This window comes from Cyprinus carpio, unplaced genomic scaffold (assembly GCF_018340385.1).
Source record: "Cyprinus carpio isolate SPL01 unplaced genomic scaffold, ASM1834038v1 S000006796, whole genome shotgun sequence".
NCBI classification, from domain to species: Eukaryota; Metazoa; Chordata; class Actinopteri; order Cypriniformes; family Cyprinidae; genus Cyprinus; species Cyprinus carpio.
Window position 1 is genome coordinate 447,840 of NW_024879382.1, and position 16,588 is coordinate 464,427.

The 16,588-nt window shown below is 39.8% G+C and overlaps 1 long non-coding RNA gene across 1 annotated transcript; it reads right to left on the reverse strand.

Annotated features, from left to right (window-relative positions):
• Positions 1 to 3,666: 3,666 nt before the first annotated feature.
• LOC122144902 lies at positions 3,667 to 5,666 on the reverse strand. The gene is made up of 2 exons (XR_006159917.1): positions 5,607 to 5,666; positions 3,667 to 3,769 (listed from the first exon to the last, which is right to left on the reverse strand). It is a non-coding gene; the product is annotated as an uncharacterized LOC122144902 (long non-coding RNA).
• Positions 5,667 to 16,588: the final 10,922 nt, after the last annotated feature.

Sequence of the window (16,588 nt, forward strand, 5' to 3'; positions counted from 1 at the left end):
AATCACCTCAAGAAAGGGAACGAGGCGGAGCGCGTAACCCTTACCATACAGGATTCAGAAAGTGCGCAGAGTCTTGCGTGCACACTTACCAATATGTGGATTTTTAGAAAGTGCGCAAAGTGTTCACGTGCACACTGACCTCCATGTGGGTTTTCAGAAAGTACACAGAGCTTAGCGTGTGTACCTAAAGGTTCCTAAGCATCGCAGAGGCGCTGAACCGCACGGGAGAGGCAAGCTTAAATTTTATAAACCTCTAGCGAGGGGAGCATCACCTTAGGCAGCATATACAAGACTTCTGTAACTGCCATCTCCACTTCCCGCTGGATATGACAGCACAACTAAGTGGCCAGGAGACCCCTCAGGGTGACCTGGCCGGACATCCATGAAATACCCTGCAGTGCTGTGCCAGGCCTGATGATCACGGAGGCTCCCGCAGAAACCTGTGATCTCAGCCGCCTAATACCGGAACATGAAGCCGGATGGCTGGTGCTGACGAGTGTTTAGTAACCACTGTAACTGAGCACTGCAAAGGAAACTCACAGAGTTTATTAGTAGACATAACCACCAGCAATTTACACATAAGTATATACAGAAAGGGTTATTTTTTATACTCCCACCCTCCTGCGCTGGAGCCCCGCTCAAGGGGCGCCTCCTTTTAGTCCGGACCATCAGTAAGGTGGTTGCTATGAACATAGAACCAGCCAAAAACATTATAGGTCCAGCTATAGGAGACTGTTATGTGTTAGAGGTTTCCACCTAACCTCGATCAGGTGGAGAGCTGGTGGTTACAGGGGAATTAGGAAGGGGAGGATAAAAGCAGAAGTTAAAAATCCCTAAAGGGAACGAGTAGATACCTCAGTATCACTCTGACTCAGACGAGAACGCTGCCTCGTCTGGATCACATCCCTTAGGTTCTGCTTACCCCCTTGTGACCCACAATTCCTCTTAACCCTGCCCGCAGGTGGGGGAGGAGCGTGAGTCGCGACACTAGCCTTCTGTGCCCGTCTTTGATCCTCAGATTGAGACAGGCCAGGACCCCTATGTTGCTCGGGCTCAGACCTGGACCTTCGTGGAACGAAGGATCTGAAAGCAGCGGAGTGCGCCTTCGTCTCCCCGAACTTCTCGATCACCGTCTCAACGGAAATACCGAAAAGTTCAGAAGACGAAACCTGAGCATCGAGAAGAAAGCCTTTTCTTTCTTCCCGATGTCTGCCAGGTTCATCCACAGATGTCTCTCCGCCACCACCATGGCCGCCATAGTCCTGCGCTTGGCAGAGGCGGCCTGCTTGGTAGCCCGGAGAGAGGCCTGTGGTGCGGCGCAGCTCGGCTACCTGATCAGGAAAAAGGCTTTCGCCTTTATCCAGGTCTCTTAGCAGATCAGTCTGATATGCTTGAAGCATTTATTTTGTAATAAAGCCACAGCCTGACCTGCTGCTGCGTATGCCCTGCCATTTAAGCAAGATGCATTGCTTGAAAGGGCTTAGATGGCAAGGAGGGAGATTAAGAGAGGATGTCTCCCCCGCAGAATGAAAGCTCTTTCTGCAGGGGGCATCCTCTCATAGCCGTTTTCCCGCGCGCATCGCCTCGATGTCGGCAAAACTCTTATGCTGAAACCGATGGATGCGGAGAAGAAAACGGCCTCTTTCATTTCCTTTCGATCTCTGTATGGAGATCAGGCAGAAATGGAAGGCTCACCTGAGCTGGAGGGCTATGGTCGGAAAGATAACGCTCATCGAGGCGCGATCCATAAACTCACAACAGCTCTACATACGCAGGGCAGGAGAATTGAGAAGGCTCAGCCTCAGCTTCTTCACCATCCTCAAATATCTCCTGCTTTTTCCTGGGTAAAAACCCAGCAGAGCACTAACCTCAGTATCAGAAAGTGTTAAAGATATAACTTCATCCTCCCGAGGCTCTCTCTCGTCCGACGCCATTATGAGCGCGAAAGGGAAAGTCCCTCTTTAAACCACTCAGACAGATCCACCTGAAATTCTCACGAGCTCATTCTCCTCCGTGCCTCAGCAGCGGCGGGTCCTGAACCGCGGGAAGCAGATGGCTGCCTTTTTTTTTTTTTTTTTCTCGGAATGAGAGACGAACGAGAGCGGAGCTTTTTCCTTGAAAAAACGCTCGCAATGCACGCAGATTGCCTCCTCAAAGACATCGCGTGCGTGCTCTTTACCCAAACAAATCACGTAAAGATCGTGTGTGTCATCGGGTGTCAAATAATGCCGACACGGATGCATACATTGTCTAAACGCATGCTAGTAGTCGCCATGATTGACAGAGAAAGAGCGCTCTTACCGGTTCTTTCAGATGCACGCTTCAAACAAAACAGTCAGTGAAGACGAAGAAGAGAATGACGTGTTTTCCCCGGTGCCTGTTTTATAGTCGCACCGGTAGTGACGTCAGAGGCTGTCGCCGGCCAACTCGTTGGTGTTTTTTTTTCATTTGTATGCTTCAGACACGGGTCACGACGAGGTGTTCCCCATAGCGACCCCTAGAGGACGCAGTTCGAAGTTCCCTTGAAAAGGAAACATAACAGTCTGTGTAGTGTGAGTCAATATAATATGAGGGGGACCTCTGGTGGAGAGCGGACGGAAGACCGCGGACAGAATTCATGACAGTTTGGAGGAGAAGGAAAGTTATTTAGATTTACATTATGTACACAGATAAATCATTTAAGCACTGCAATATTCCATAAAAAATAATAACTGTCAACTTTAATTTCATGGTGACTTTATGAAAATAAACCGTAATCTTTAATTTGACTGTAACTGCTGTTAGTATTTTAATACACAGAACCTGTGTATTAGTATAAAATTGTGTGTTCATCAGTAGATCACTGAGGTTTTTCACTCCAGAGTCTCCTAGTAGTTTATTCCAGCTCAGCTTCAGTTCTCTCAGGTGTGACGGGTTTGATTTCAGAGCTGAAGTCAGGATGAGACACTGTTTCTCTGTAATACTGCAATCACACAGACTGAAGACAGAAAGAGAAAACACAATAAATCAGACTCGTTATGTTCATGTGTGTGAGTTAAATGAATCAGTAAATACCATCCAGTGCAATAAATAAATGTTGCTAAAACCTGAAAACAATATAAGTAAATATATAATCATACAGCCATAAACTAAAACAAATACAAAACTAGGATTTGAGGATACAAGTTACATTTCAAGTCTGGAGAATCTTTAGTCAGACCAAAAAAAAAAAAGGTTTTGTGATTTGTAATGTAATTAAGATACAGGATCAACTATAGAACCACTTTACAATAACATTAAAAATGTAAAAATAGTTTAAATGTAACAAATCAAGAAAATACAAATTTACTTCAAGACATTTTAAGATTGTAATTTACAGTCAAAATCAAAATTTACTTAAAGATATCTTATTGTGATGCATGTTTTGATGCATTTTTTTTTTTGACTGAGGTTTTCCCGTCTTCACATCATCAGACGAGAGAAGAGATGTTTTTATGATGGAAATTGATAGTTATTTTCATTAAAGATCACAACGGTACATTAATTTTTGGAAATAAAGTATGTACCCTGACAAATCAATCTCAGTGTAACTGCTGTAGAGTATAATGATACTAACTCTAGTTTCTCCAGCTTGAATTGTGTGTTCATCAGTAGATCACTGAGGTTTTTCACTCCAGAGTCTCCTAGTTTATTCCAGCTCAGGTCCAGTTCTCTCAGGTGTGATGGGTTTGATTTCAGAGCTGAAGTCACAGCAGAACAACCTTCATCTATCAAACCACAGTCACTTAACCTACATTGAGAGAAAGAGAGAAGATAGAAGAAAACTATTTAATAAAGTTACAATTCCTTGATAAAACAAAAAACAGAGGAAGAGTGTCTGAATACCTTTGGAAAATTTCCACAAATTGGTCTTCAAAACAGAAAAACAAATAAGTTGTTAATTTAATCAAATAATTTACACTTCTCATAATTTATGTACAATATGATTCTTGATAGAAATACAATGAAGTTTTATTTCCCAACAATCTTGTGTGAAAGGTGTTAAAATCTTTCATATCTTTTTATTTCTGTCAAATAATTCTTATTTCATCTTTTGTCTAAAACTGAACATATGGTCTAAAATAAAAGTCCTGACTGCTGTGTATTTGTGTTTAAATTGATTCTGGTCTGCACATCACTACAACGTAAATGCATTCGCTCTGCTCTGTCCAGTGACTTGATCAGCTTTGCTACACAGATTCAACTTTGCACATCTAAATAAAACTGTAGTTTTGTCTTTTTTTAGATGTGAAGTACAGTAATATTTCTCTGAAACAGGTAAGACTGAAGAAGCAATGCCTGCACAGAATAAAGCCCAGTCTGGACCGGTTCTGTTCAGTTGTGTTACACATTCATTAATCTGGTTGTTTGATGGCAGAGAGATGATATGAAGCATCAATAAACACTATGAATATGTTCTGCTACAGCAGCACAGAACTATTGTTGCACGTCCCATTAATAAACACAATGAAAACAGTTCTGTCCTATTGGATAAGAGTGAAATGTTTGTGTATTTTTGGTATTATTAACTGAAATTATTGGATATTGGGTTGTGTATTTGACCTGCTGTATGAGCAACAAGAAACACTCATTACAACTTTCAAATGTTTAGATCACAAAACAACTTACTTTACAAGTCTCTCTTACACAAAAATATACAGTATAGAATATAAACAGAATAACTATACAAAAATATATAAACATATGCAAAAACATACAAATATATATTGTGGTACAAACCCGGTAACATATATATATATTATATATTTATTTGTGTGTGTGTGGGTGCGTGATTTTTTATGGAGTGCAAAGTTGTAGTTTTTTGGTCCTGGTTCAGTGGTGACTGTTTTGAAGTAGGTGGGGACCAAGTAGAGCTTGAAAATGTGTGTGAAGACATCAGCCAGCTGTTCTGTGCAGACCCTGAGCACTCGGTCAGGAAGACCATCAGGGTCAGACACTTTCTGTGCATTCACCTGCTCAGGTAGAAGCACACCTCGCTGGTTAAAAAAGAGAGAGGCAGGTCGTCGTGTGGGGCTCAGCTTTGATGTGCTTCTGTGTTTATACGATCAAAGCAAGCATTAAAGGGCTTCAGTTTATCTGTGAGGGAGGTGTTACTGGTTGGTGGTCAATGTTTTTAAATTAGTCTTCAATCCTCAGTTTGTAGTCAGTAAACATGATCACATTCAGCAGTCACAGCAGAAGTTAGAGACTAAATTTAACTTAAGTCTATTCAAAAGTTCTATCAATCTATTCTAAGAAGGTTGGAAGCTGTATTAAAGACAAACGATGGTAAACACATTAATAAAATACTGGCTATTTCTAATGTGTTCACATTATTTTCTCCAACCCCTGTGCACTTAAAGGGATAGTTCACCCAAAAATGAAAATGACCCCATGATATACTCACCCTCAAGCCATCCTAGATGTATATGAATTTCTTCTTTCAGACAAATATAATCAGAGTTATATTAAACAATTTCCTGGCTCTTTTAAGCTTTATAACGTGAGGTTGGACTCAAATGAGAATTAAAATAGACGACTGTAACATTACTAGTCATGTAACATGTGAAATGATGTAAGATACTCACTTCAGTGTGTTGAGTGTACAGTGTTTATCCTGCAGTAGAGCAGAGATCTGATTCACTCGTGTGTCTCCTAGTTTTTGTTCATTCAGATTCAGCTCTCTCAGGAGTAACAGGTTTTTACCCACAATTCCAGTCACATACTGACAGCCTTCATCTGCAGCAGGACCCAAAAACCTGCAGAAGAGAAGATGAAGCTGGAATCAATTCAATGTGCATTGCATCACAAAACATTTAAAGATCATCAAACATTGTTTGTAATGAAAAGTTCTAGTTCAAGTTCAAACAGTTGAACATTTAAATATACAAATATTTTTAAGAAAGACAAAAGTCAAAAGTAAATTTAAAAGAAACTCAGGGGCTAAAGCTCATGATTCTCAAAAATCTCAAGATCTTTCTGGCTTTTAAGCAGAAGATGAGGAAAGTTAGCAAAGAGATAACTAGCTTGTGACAGCTAAGCATTCATAGTGATATATTTAGTTGATCTTTTGATGCGGCTTTTCCTATTATTATGTAGCAGAATTCACCAAACACTGGACTAACACAAATGACGATAAAGAGTCGAAGCTGAATGTTTTTGTCCTCTGTGTGCAACACCGTGCTACACAGACATTAATAATCAAACACAGAGCATCGTAACAGACCAAACTAATAGAGCACAAATCACCTTCTCCAGTGTTTCACAAACTGAGGGATAGTGTACAGTCAGCAGATTATTTTGCAAAATAAACCTCTGCAGGGTGATAAAGACTACGCTGTATAATTTCCCCGCTTATCATGCAGCCACTTGCCTGATAAGTAAATAATTGAACACAAAATATTAATCTGACATATTTTAATGACCTCAACATTAGCGCTTGATGAATCAGAGTTGTATTGTCATGTAGAAATATAAATGAACGATGCATGCTTCTGCTCTAAGCATCTACACCAGATGCGAGCGGCTCGATTTGACAAAAGCAAATAGAACTCAGTGATGTTTTCTGCTGTGGATGCAACAAATTCATGACAGTAAACTGATACCCATTCTATTTCTAATGAACGCCAGCACTCTGACACGAAGTACAATTTAAAAAATATTACGCAGCACAAATGTTTACAACATTGATAATAATCAGAAATGGTTACTGAGCAGCAAATCAGCATATCAGAATGATTTCTGAATGATCATATGACGCTAAAGACTGGAGTAATGATGCTGAAAATTCAGCCTTGATCACAGGAATACAGTAGCCTATATGTTAAAACATTCAAAGAGATCATTTAAATTGGCAATATTTCACAATATTACAGTGTTTACTGTATTTTTAATAAATACATGTTTCCAAAAAAAAAAAAAAAAAAAAAACCCCCCAAAAAAAACCAAAAAAAAAAAAAGAAGGTGAATTGGAAATATTTTTCTCTACAAAAGGGGGCCCGGCAGAAAAAGTTTGGGAACCACTGGCCAACTCAAACACACAATATTTAATTGAATTTAATTCATACAGGCCCCACTTTTTGAGAAAAACAAATGGCACAATAAAAAAATAATTCTCAGGTCTATGTCCAATTCCTCACTTTTTCTAGTTATGAAAGATTTAAATATTTTGCCTGTAATTTTTTTTTCTCATATCACAATATAATATTGATATTTCCTGGACAGTGTAAAATATTGTGATATGAATTTTAGCTCATATCACCCACCCCTACTCTGGATAGTTTTATTTAACTGATGTCTGTGTTGGCCAACAGGTGGCGCTATGATTATAACTGAATATTGGCATGTAAATGTCTTCAGGCCAGGACTGTTAAAAAACGTGTAGTTTGGGGCAGATCGGACATTGCATATTTAAGTTGGTGTAAAACAAGTAATTTCCTGTTGCCAGCAGGTGGCGTTATGACTATAAATCAACATTGGCCTTAAGCTGAGTTCAGGCCAGGAGTCATATCAAACGTGAAGTTTGGGGTAGATCGGGCATTGCATGTTTAAGTTAGTTTAAATCAAGTAATTTCCTGTTGCCAGCAGGTGGCGGTATGTTTATAACTGAAATATTGGCCTTAAGATCTGTTAAGGCCAGGACTCTTGCCAAACATGTGAAGTTTAGGGCAGATCAGACATTGCATGTTTAAGTTAGTGTGAAACAAGATATTTCCTGTTGCCAGCAGGTGGCACTATAATTATAATTGAATATCGGCCTTTAGATGTGTTCACGCCTAGACTCTTATAAAACTTGTGACGTTTGAGGCAGATTGGGCATTCTATGCATGAGTTACAACAACTTCCTGTTTCATAGTATTAATAGAATGCTTTAGCACTTAGTAAGTGTTGCTGGCATGTTTGAGAATATTTCTAGCATGATTAGCACAAAAAATTGCATATGTAACTGTGTTGTTAATAGTGCTTAACAGTGTAAAACATGTTACTTCCTCTTGCCAGTAGGTGGCGCTATAACTATAACCAAATATGAACATGTGGCTATCTTCAGGTCAGGTATCTAATCAAACTTGTGAAGTTTGAAGCAGATTGGACATTGTATGCATGAGTTACAATAATGTTCTGTTTCACTGCAATAATAGCATGCTTTAACACTGAGCGAAGTGTTGCTAGCATGTTTTAGTATGCTTCTAGAATGTTACCAGCCTTTTTTAACACTTGTTGATGCTTTTTATTATGTTGCTAGGAGTCCATAACAGTGTTAAACATGTCACTTCCTGTTGCCAGCAGGTGGCGCTATGACTATAATCAAATACAGGCATGTAGGTGTTTTCAGGGCAGGACTCTTATCGAACTTGTTAAATTTGGTGCAGATTGGACACTGCATGCCTGAATTACAGTAACTTCCTGTTTCACTGCATTAGTAGTATGCTTTAGCACTTAGCTAAGTGTTGCTAGCATGTATAAGTATGTTTCTAGCATGTTGGCAGCCTATTTAACACTTGTTTGACACTTTTTAATATGTTCCTAGGAGTCCATAACAGTGTTAACCATGTCACTTCCTGTTGCCAGCAGGTGGCGCTATGACTATAACTGAATTTGGGAATGGGTGTTTGTTCAGGACAGAACACCTATTAAACGTGTGAAGTTTGGGGCAGATTGGACATTGCTTGCCTGAGTTACAGCAACTTCCTGTTTCACGGCGAAACATCAAAATTTGTCAGGCCGCTAGGGCCATGCCCCTTGGCAAAAACTCAAGATCTTCGCAATTTAACATCACAAAGGTCTTATGATCACACTCACCAAATTTGAAGATGACCTGATTAAAACTGTAGGGGGAGTTCGTCAAAGTATGAGGCATGGAAATGGTAAAAACTGCACAAAAATGGTGTGCTACACGTGTGTACCGATTTTCATGCATGTACGTAAAACGTAGCTTGAGGCGCACTCCGTTGAAATTTAACAGGTGGCGCTATCGAGCCATTCGCCAGTTCTGATGTGTGTGCAGTTTTGTGAGTTTTGGAGCATGTTTAGGCCCTCAAAATGCAATTCACTTTGGAGCAGAAGAAGCATTTTATATCATAATACTCTATTGTAGTCCATGGCAATTTCAAACGGAAGAATAATAAGAAACGGAGCAATTCCAAGAGGGTCCTCACACTGCAGTGCTCGGGCCCTAACTATGGAGGCACCAAAATACTGAACACCAGCACATCTAGTGACCCAAAATGTCTGCTTAACCTGTAACTTTTAACACAACTAAACTGTGCTGACATTTATCATCAAAACAACAGCAGCTGCAGCATCTCATCTTTCATCTTTGATCATTTTGATGCAACAAATTGTATACCTTATTAAATTAGTCAAATAATATAATATAATATAATTTTGATGCAACAAATTTTATACCTTATTAAATTAGTCAAATAATATAATATAATATAATTTTGCATTACTTTATCACGTCTCACCTCAGAGTCTTGAGTTGACAGTTTGGATCCTGTAGTAAATCACTGAGCTGCTTCACTCCTGATGGTCCAGGATCATTTCCTGTGAGATCCAGCTCTGTCAGGTGTGAAGGGTTTGATCTCAGAGCTGAAGACAGAGCTTTATAACCTTCTTCACTGATACTGCAGTCTGAAAGTCTATTAGAAAAGATGTTATTCTTCATTATAACACAGATTGTCATACAAGTACATGTTCTAGAATGAAGTAAAAACATGCACTACAGGATTTTGACCTGAATGGACTCTTTTCACAGTAAAGCTTGCTAAAGTTCAATATTGGTGAACGCAAACTGCAACAAATCCAATTTTTATTTTCAATTTCCACAATTGCAAGAAGAAAAATCCATGATGGCATTTCTGTGACTTCACAAAAGAGGAAAATAAATCTAAACATTGACTGCAATGGTCAGAACAGAGATAAATGTCAGATTTGACATTACTCCCTTAGCTGGTGTATTAAAAACACTCACAAAGCAGTTTTCTGTCATTTAATGCCAAGGTAACACAAAGTGCAGTGTTGAAAATACATGGTTTTTTTTTCCTTGAAATGAAAATATGAAAAATAGTTTTATGATGCTAATAAGTTTGGAAACACATCATCACAGGTTGTCTAAAGGCTCCATGACATCACTATCACCACACTGTGGTTAAATTACACATCCATGGCCAGACTTAACATTTGTTTGATTTGTTCAGTTAAATACCAGTCACAAATTATTAGCCACATTTCCACTGTGGACACAAGAGCTAAACGGGTCAGTCGGGGCTAACAGCTTCAAACTATGACCTTCGAAGCCATACTCATTAGCATAAACTGGTATTTATGATTATTTCACATAGAAGAAGGTCACACATATTGAATTTGTGATCATGTGGCTACTTTAAACATCTCCATTAATACTTTAGCCCCAAAGAGCACACATTTAGAGAGATAATGATTAATCCTCATATGTTCTCGCCTCGTTTCTGTACAGAAGATGATTCTACATTATATTAATGTTTCACTACATTATGCGATCTGAAGAGTTTTGAGCGCTCTCTCCCATCTCACTGCCATCACACACAGTGGGGCAGAAATGTCATCAAAATGATGTTAAAAAATATAAATAGCCATTTAATGAGTTTGTTTTTATAACACTTCCTGTTGGTTGCTGCTGTATGCCTCTAGTTTGAGCTCCGTCACGTTATTTCTCTATCATCAATTTTTTATTATTGAAATCTATTTTATACACCATCATTTTCGTTTCTATAACGTGTGAATATATCCTCTATCGTATTCTACAACTCAAACAATCAGAGCACCTTGTTATCACCAGTTTTATTTTGATTTCCCGAGTCCGCTAGTAGCTTATAGCCGATTAGCATCGCCAGCGTGGTTGTCGCTAAACCCGTGTGCATCGCTAATACTCTATTCACACACATTACCATTGCTTTACTCACTGTTACTTGATTTAATGGCGGATGTTTGTCTACCTTTGAGTGCAGGTGACGACACGTTCGAGCTGCATTCGGTGCAGCTCGAGCTGGAGGCCGTGGAGAAGCCGCGCTGGAAACCTCCCGGGCTGACGCTCACAAGTCCAGGGTAAGTATACAGCGCGCTGCTAACAGTCCCACCACCTCCACCCCGTGTTTCTCTGCACAGACCCGGTGCACCCAGGACGCGATCTGCCCAGATGTCCTTCACTCCGGCGCCGGGACACCACGGACCCTGGGTGCATCTGCAGCGGAGGACACGAGCCAGGCCCCGGGCGACGACTCCTCTCCCCCTCCGGTCTTCGAGATCTCCACATGGAACCGCTTCTCTCCCCTCCGCGAGACGGAACGCGACGCTGTGATCGTCGGAGACTCCATCGTCCAACACGTCCGTGCTACGTTAGCCGAAGGTAAAGTCCACACTTACTGTCTCCCTGGTGCTCGTGTTCTCGATGTTTCTGCGCAGATACCCGCGATCCTGAAGGCCGACGAGAGCCCCAGAGCGGTCGTGCTTCACGCCGGGGTTAACGACACCACGCAGCGGCAGACGGAGACGCTGAAGAGGGACTTCAGGAGCCTGATCGAGACGGTTCGCAGCACGACGCCCGCGTAGACGATCATCGTGTCAGGACCACTGCCCACGTATCGACGAGGACACGAAAGGTTCAGTAGACATTTTGCTCTAAATGAATGGTTATTGTCATGGTGTAAAGAACAGAAACTGCTCTTTGTTAATAATTGGAATCTTTTCTGGGAGCGTCCTAGGCATTTTTGCGCTTATGGCCTGCACCCCAGCAGAGTCGGAGCGGAGCTGCTCTCGGACAACATCTCCAGGACTCTACGCTCCATTTGACTAGTAAGCCAATTCTCAAATAACTGCTATGATGGCTTTTGTTCTACCCGCTTAAATGATAGAAGTACTTGCGCTGTGCAGTTTATTAAGACTGTGTCTGTTCCCCGAATAGTGAGGTCAAAATATAAATTTAATGCAGGCTCTAGAAAAAATATGATCTTGATTAAACCAGAAAAAGGCAAAATAAATGAACAAAACCAACTTTTAAAGTTTGGGCTCCTAAACATTAGATCACTCGCAGTCCTTGTAAATGAAATTATCAAAGATAATAGTTTTAATGTACTCTGCTTGACTGAAACCTGGCTCAGACCAAAGGATTATATTAGTCTAAATGAGTCTACTCCATCAAACTACTGTTATAAAACATGAGCCCCGTCAGACTGGTCGTGGGGGAGGTGTTGCAACAATATATAGTGATATTCTCAGTGTTACTCAGAAAACAGGATACAGGTTTAAATCATTTGAAATACTTGTGCTTAATGTTACACTGTCAGATATGCAAAAGAAATCTATTGTATCTCTTTCTCTGGCTACTGTGTATAGACCACCAGGGCCATATACAGAATTCCTAAAAGAATTTGGAGATTTCCTCTCAGACTTGTTGGTTACCGCTGATAAAGTGCTAATATTTGGAGATTTTTACATTCATGTTGATAATACAAATGATGCATTAGGACTTGTGTTTACTGACTTATTAAACTGTTTTGGAGTAAAGCAAAATGTCACCGGGCTCACTCATCGTTTTAATCATACGCTAGATTTAATTATATCGCATGGAATCGATCTTACTGATATAGATATCGTACCTCAAAGTGATGATGTTACTGACCATTTCCTTGTATCGTGCATTCTGCGTATTGATGATATTAACTATATGGCTTCGCGCGTTATCGTCCGGGCAGAACTATTGTTCCAGCCACCAAAGACAGATTCGCAATTAACCTGCCTGATTTATCTCAACTGCTCTGTGTACCCATAAATACACATGAACTAGACAAAATGACCGGCAACATGGGCACTATCTTCTCTAATACATTAGAAGCTGTTGCCCCCATCAAATTGAAAAAGGTTAGAGAAAAACGTACTGTGCCATGGTACAAACAGTAATACCCACTCTCTTAAGAAAGAAACTCGTAGTCAATGGAGAATTTAGTGCAAATGGAGAAAAACTAACTTGGAAGTTTTTTAGAATTGCGTGGAAAAAACAGTATGTCCAGCTATAGACAGGCTCTAAAAACTGCCAGGGCCGAGCATATCCACAAACTCATAGAAAACAACCAAAACAATCCAAGGTTTTTATTTAGCACAGTGGCTAGATTAACATTAGATTAACCCGATCTAAATATTCCCTCACAGTTAAATAGTAATGACTTTATGAATTTCTTCACTGATAAAATAGATAACATCAGAAATAAAATAACAAATGTAGATTCTACAGCGTCTAATACTTTAGTTTTATCCATCGCACCCAAAGATAAACTTTACAACTATAGGACAGGAAGAGCTAAATAAACTTATCACTGCATCTAAACCAACAACATGTTTATTAGATCCTGTACCCACTAAATTACTGAAAGAGGTGTTATATTAGACAGTAACTTGTCTTTTGAAAATCATATTTTCCATGTTACAAAAACAGCATTCTTCCATCTTAGAAATATTGGCAAGCTACGAAATATGTTACCTGTTTTGGATGCAGAAAAGCTAGTTCATGCATTCATGACCTCTAGACTGGACTATTGTAATGCACTGCTAGCTGGTTGTCCTGCATCCTCAATAAACAAGCTACAGGTAGTCCAAAATGCAGCGGCTAGAGTCCTTACCAGGTCAAGAAAATATGATCATATTACCCCAATACTACAGTCTCTGCACTGGCTACCTATTAAGTTCCGTATCAGTTACAAAATATTATTACTTACTTATAAGGCCCTTAATGGCTTAGCTCCTGCGTACCTAACTAGTCTTCTACCACGCTACAACCCATCACGCTCCCTAAGGTCACAAAACGCTGGACTTTTGATAGTACCTAGGATAGCAAAGTCCACAAAAGGAGGTAGAGCTTTTTTGGCATTTGGCTCCCAAACTCTGGAATAGCCTTCCTGATAATGTTCGGGGTTCAGACACACTCTCTCTGTTTAAATCTAATTTCCGAACACATCTCTTTGGCCAAGCATTCAAATAATGCATCTCATAATTTTGGACTGCAGTTATATCTGATCAAATGTGCATTATTGCTCTTTAGCTTGGGTTAAACTAATTAATTTTACTTGGTTGGAACAGCAGCTACGCTAATTATGTCTCTATTTGTTTCTCTGTTTTGCCACAGGATTTATATCCCGTGGTAACTAGGATTTACACAAGCTCCAGTCTGGATCCAGAACACCTGAGAAGAGATGATGCCAGCCCCTCAGAGGACCTCAGATGATGCTAACCCAGAGACAACATACAGACATACCACATTTTGCTATAAGTTTGATTGCATAATTACTGTTAATAGTGTTAATCGTCTGTTTATTTTACTTCTTTTATTGATTTTTTCTGAACATTTCTGCCGTATGCACATAACTGACAGTCATCACTGATAAGCTACTACTAAATATTGTAGAAACTTAATTTTCTGTAAAGTTGCTTTGCAATGATTTGTATCGTAAAAAGCGCTATACAAATAAACTTGAATTGAACTTGAATTGAATATATGCTTTAGCACAGGGATCCTCAAATCTGGACTCCAACCCTGATCAAACTCACCTACCTGTGATTTTCTAATGATCCTGTTGTAGGGTATCAGACCTCGAATCAGACAATTTAAGATTCAATCAAGAACATGGTTGAACAACCCAAAGAGCCGAATTCCACAGAAAAGCCAGAGAAAGCAGGATGCTCGTAAATCACATCCTAGCACAAGCCAGTCTGAAGTGAGCCTAACCAACTAGCAGCTTTGAGCAGCTCACAGCAATAAAATAAAAGAACACTTATTGATAATCCCAACTCAGGATGGCGATTGTCAAATTTGGGGCAAGTAACCAAGATTAATGGTCAAAGACACAGCATATCATGACCATCACATGAGGAAAATCATTAGTAGAAACTTTGTTTGGTGGTTTCCCCCACCCAGGACAAGATCCAGACTGTGTTGAAGCAAATTTCAGCAGATTTTTATGCGACATCATGCATTGTAATATATGTGAAACTACTCTTTTGAAGATGTTTATCAGATGTTTGTACACAAATATGACAAATATACTACAGCACACACAACTGGCAACAAAATTAATAAATAAATAAATAAAAAAATAAACAAAAAAATACACATACATCCATCCATACATGTACACATGTAACAGCAACAACAAAAACACAAGAAGGTGAATGTTTCAACTTTGTAGCCTATTAAGGATTGAAATTGCAGATGGTACAAAGCTCTTTTTGAAACGACCCCTTCTCCATGTTAGGTCCTGTATCTTCGCCCGGAGGGCAAGAGAGTGAAGTGGAAGTTGAGGGGGTGCTCTGGGTCTGTTATTATTGTCCGGGCAAGGCGGGCTATTGCTCTGTCATTGAGTTCTGAGATGTTAGGTGTAGGGGAGTGTATTATTTTTGAAGCTATGTGTGTGATTTTATTCAGTTTGTTTTTTGTTGGTGACTGACAGCATGGTTTAAAAACTGGTGGAGCAGTATAACAGAATGGGCTGGATAATACTTGTGTACAGTAGTAACAGAAGATGAGGAGCAATGTAAAGGGAACTTAATTTTCGTAGAATATGCAGACGCTGTTGGGAGCGTTTATGGATGTCCTTTATATGATATTCAAAAGTGAGCTTGTTATCCAGGGTGAATCCAAGATATTTGAATTTCTCAACCGAGAAGGAGACCGTTTAACCTCTGGTCTTCACAGAACATGTCCTTACATCCACAGAATGGCACAGAAACTGTCTTTTACAGATGTAGATGCACCAAAATGAACACAAAAGGACTTATAAATGAATATCAGTCCATTGCTTAACTCCATATCCTGTATGTAACCCACACATTTGACATGTTCTGTCTTTTTAATAACTATTGAACAGCTTAAGGGTTCATATTCATGTTTAGTATGTGTGTGTTTGAATCTGCTTGCTTCAAACGTTTATTCCAATTAATTATTTGTCAAAAGTATCATATTCTTTTTATAGAAATCATGTCCAAAATTATACTCTGCAAGAGTGGGAAAATTCCAACCATGTGACGGATAAGATAACATTTGATTTATGAGCTGGGAAGAGAAACATCGCAACACACTGAGCTATAATTGGTCAAGGCACCATTTGGGATGTGTCCAACAACCCGGTTTAAATACTCAGGGCACCATCAAACTTTGCTTTTTTAGGTTTTTTTTTTGCCTTTTTGCCACCATGTTTTGACGCTGCTTTTTAGCACTCTTTGAGCATGCTCTGGCTTACACGCCAGCTGCTCTTCCAAAACCATGAGGAGAAACGCCACCTAGTCTTGTCAAACTTTACTTCTATTCTTTTAATTTAGTTTCTTTTCTTTTCTGTTGAGAGTTTCATGTTCTGAGTTAAGTTTTGCCTAATGCCGTGTCTCACCTCGAGAGTCCGACCTCGAGTGGCCGTCTAAAACTTCAACCAGCCCACAACTCCGCATCTTCAGACAACGTCCAACCACATGACTACTGAACTTCCAGCCAATCAGCAACCTCGGGAAACCCCCTTTCTGCAAGGACAACAAAGGGAACCGCCTTGCAATG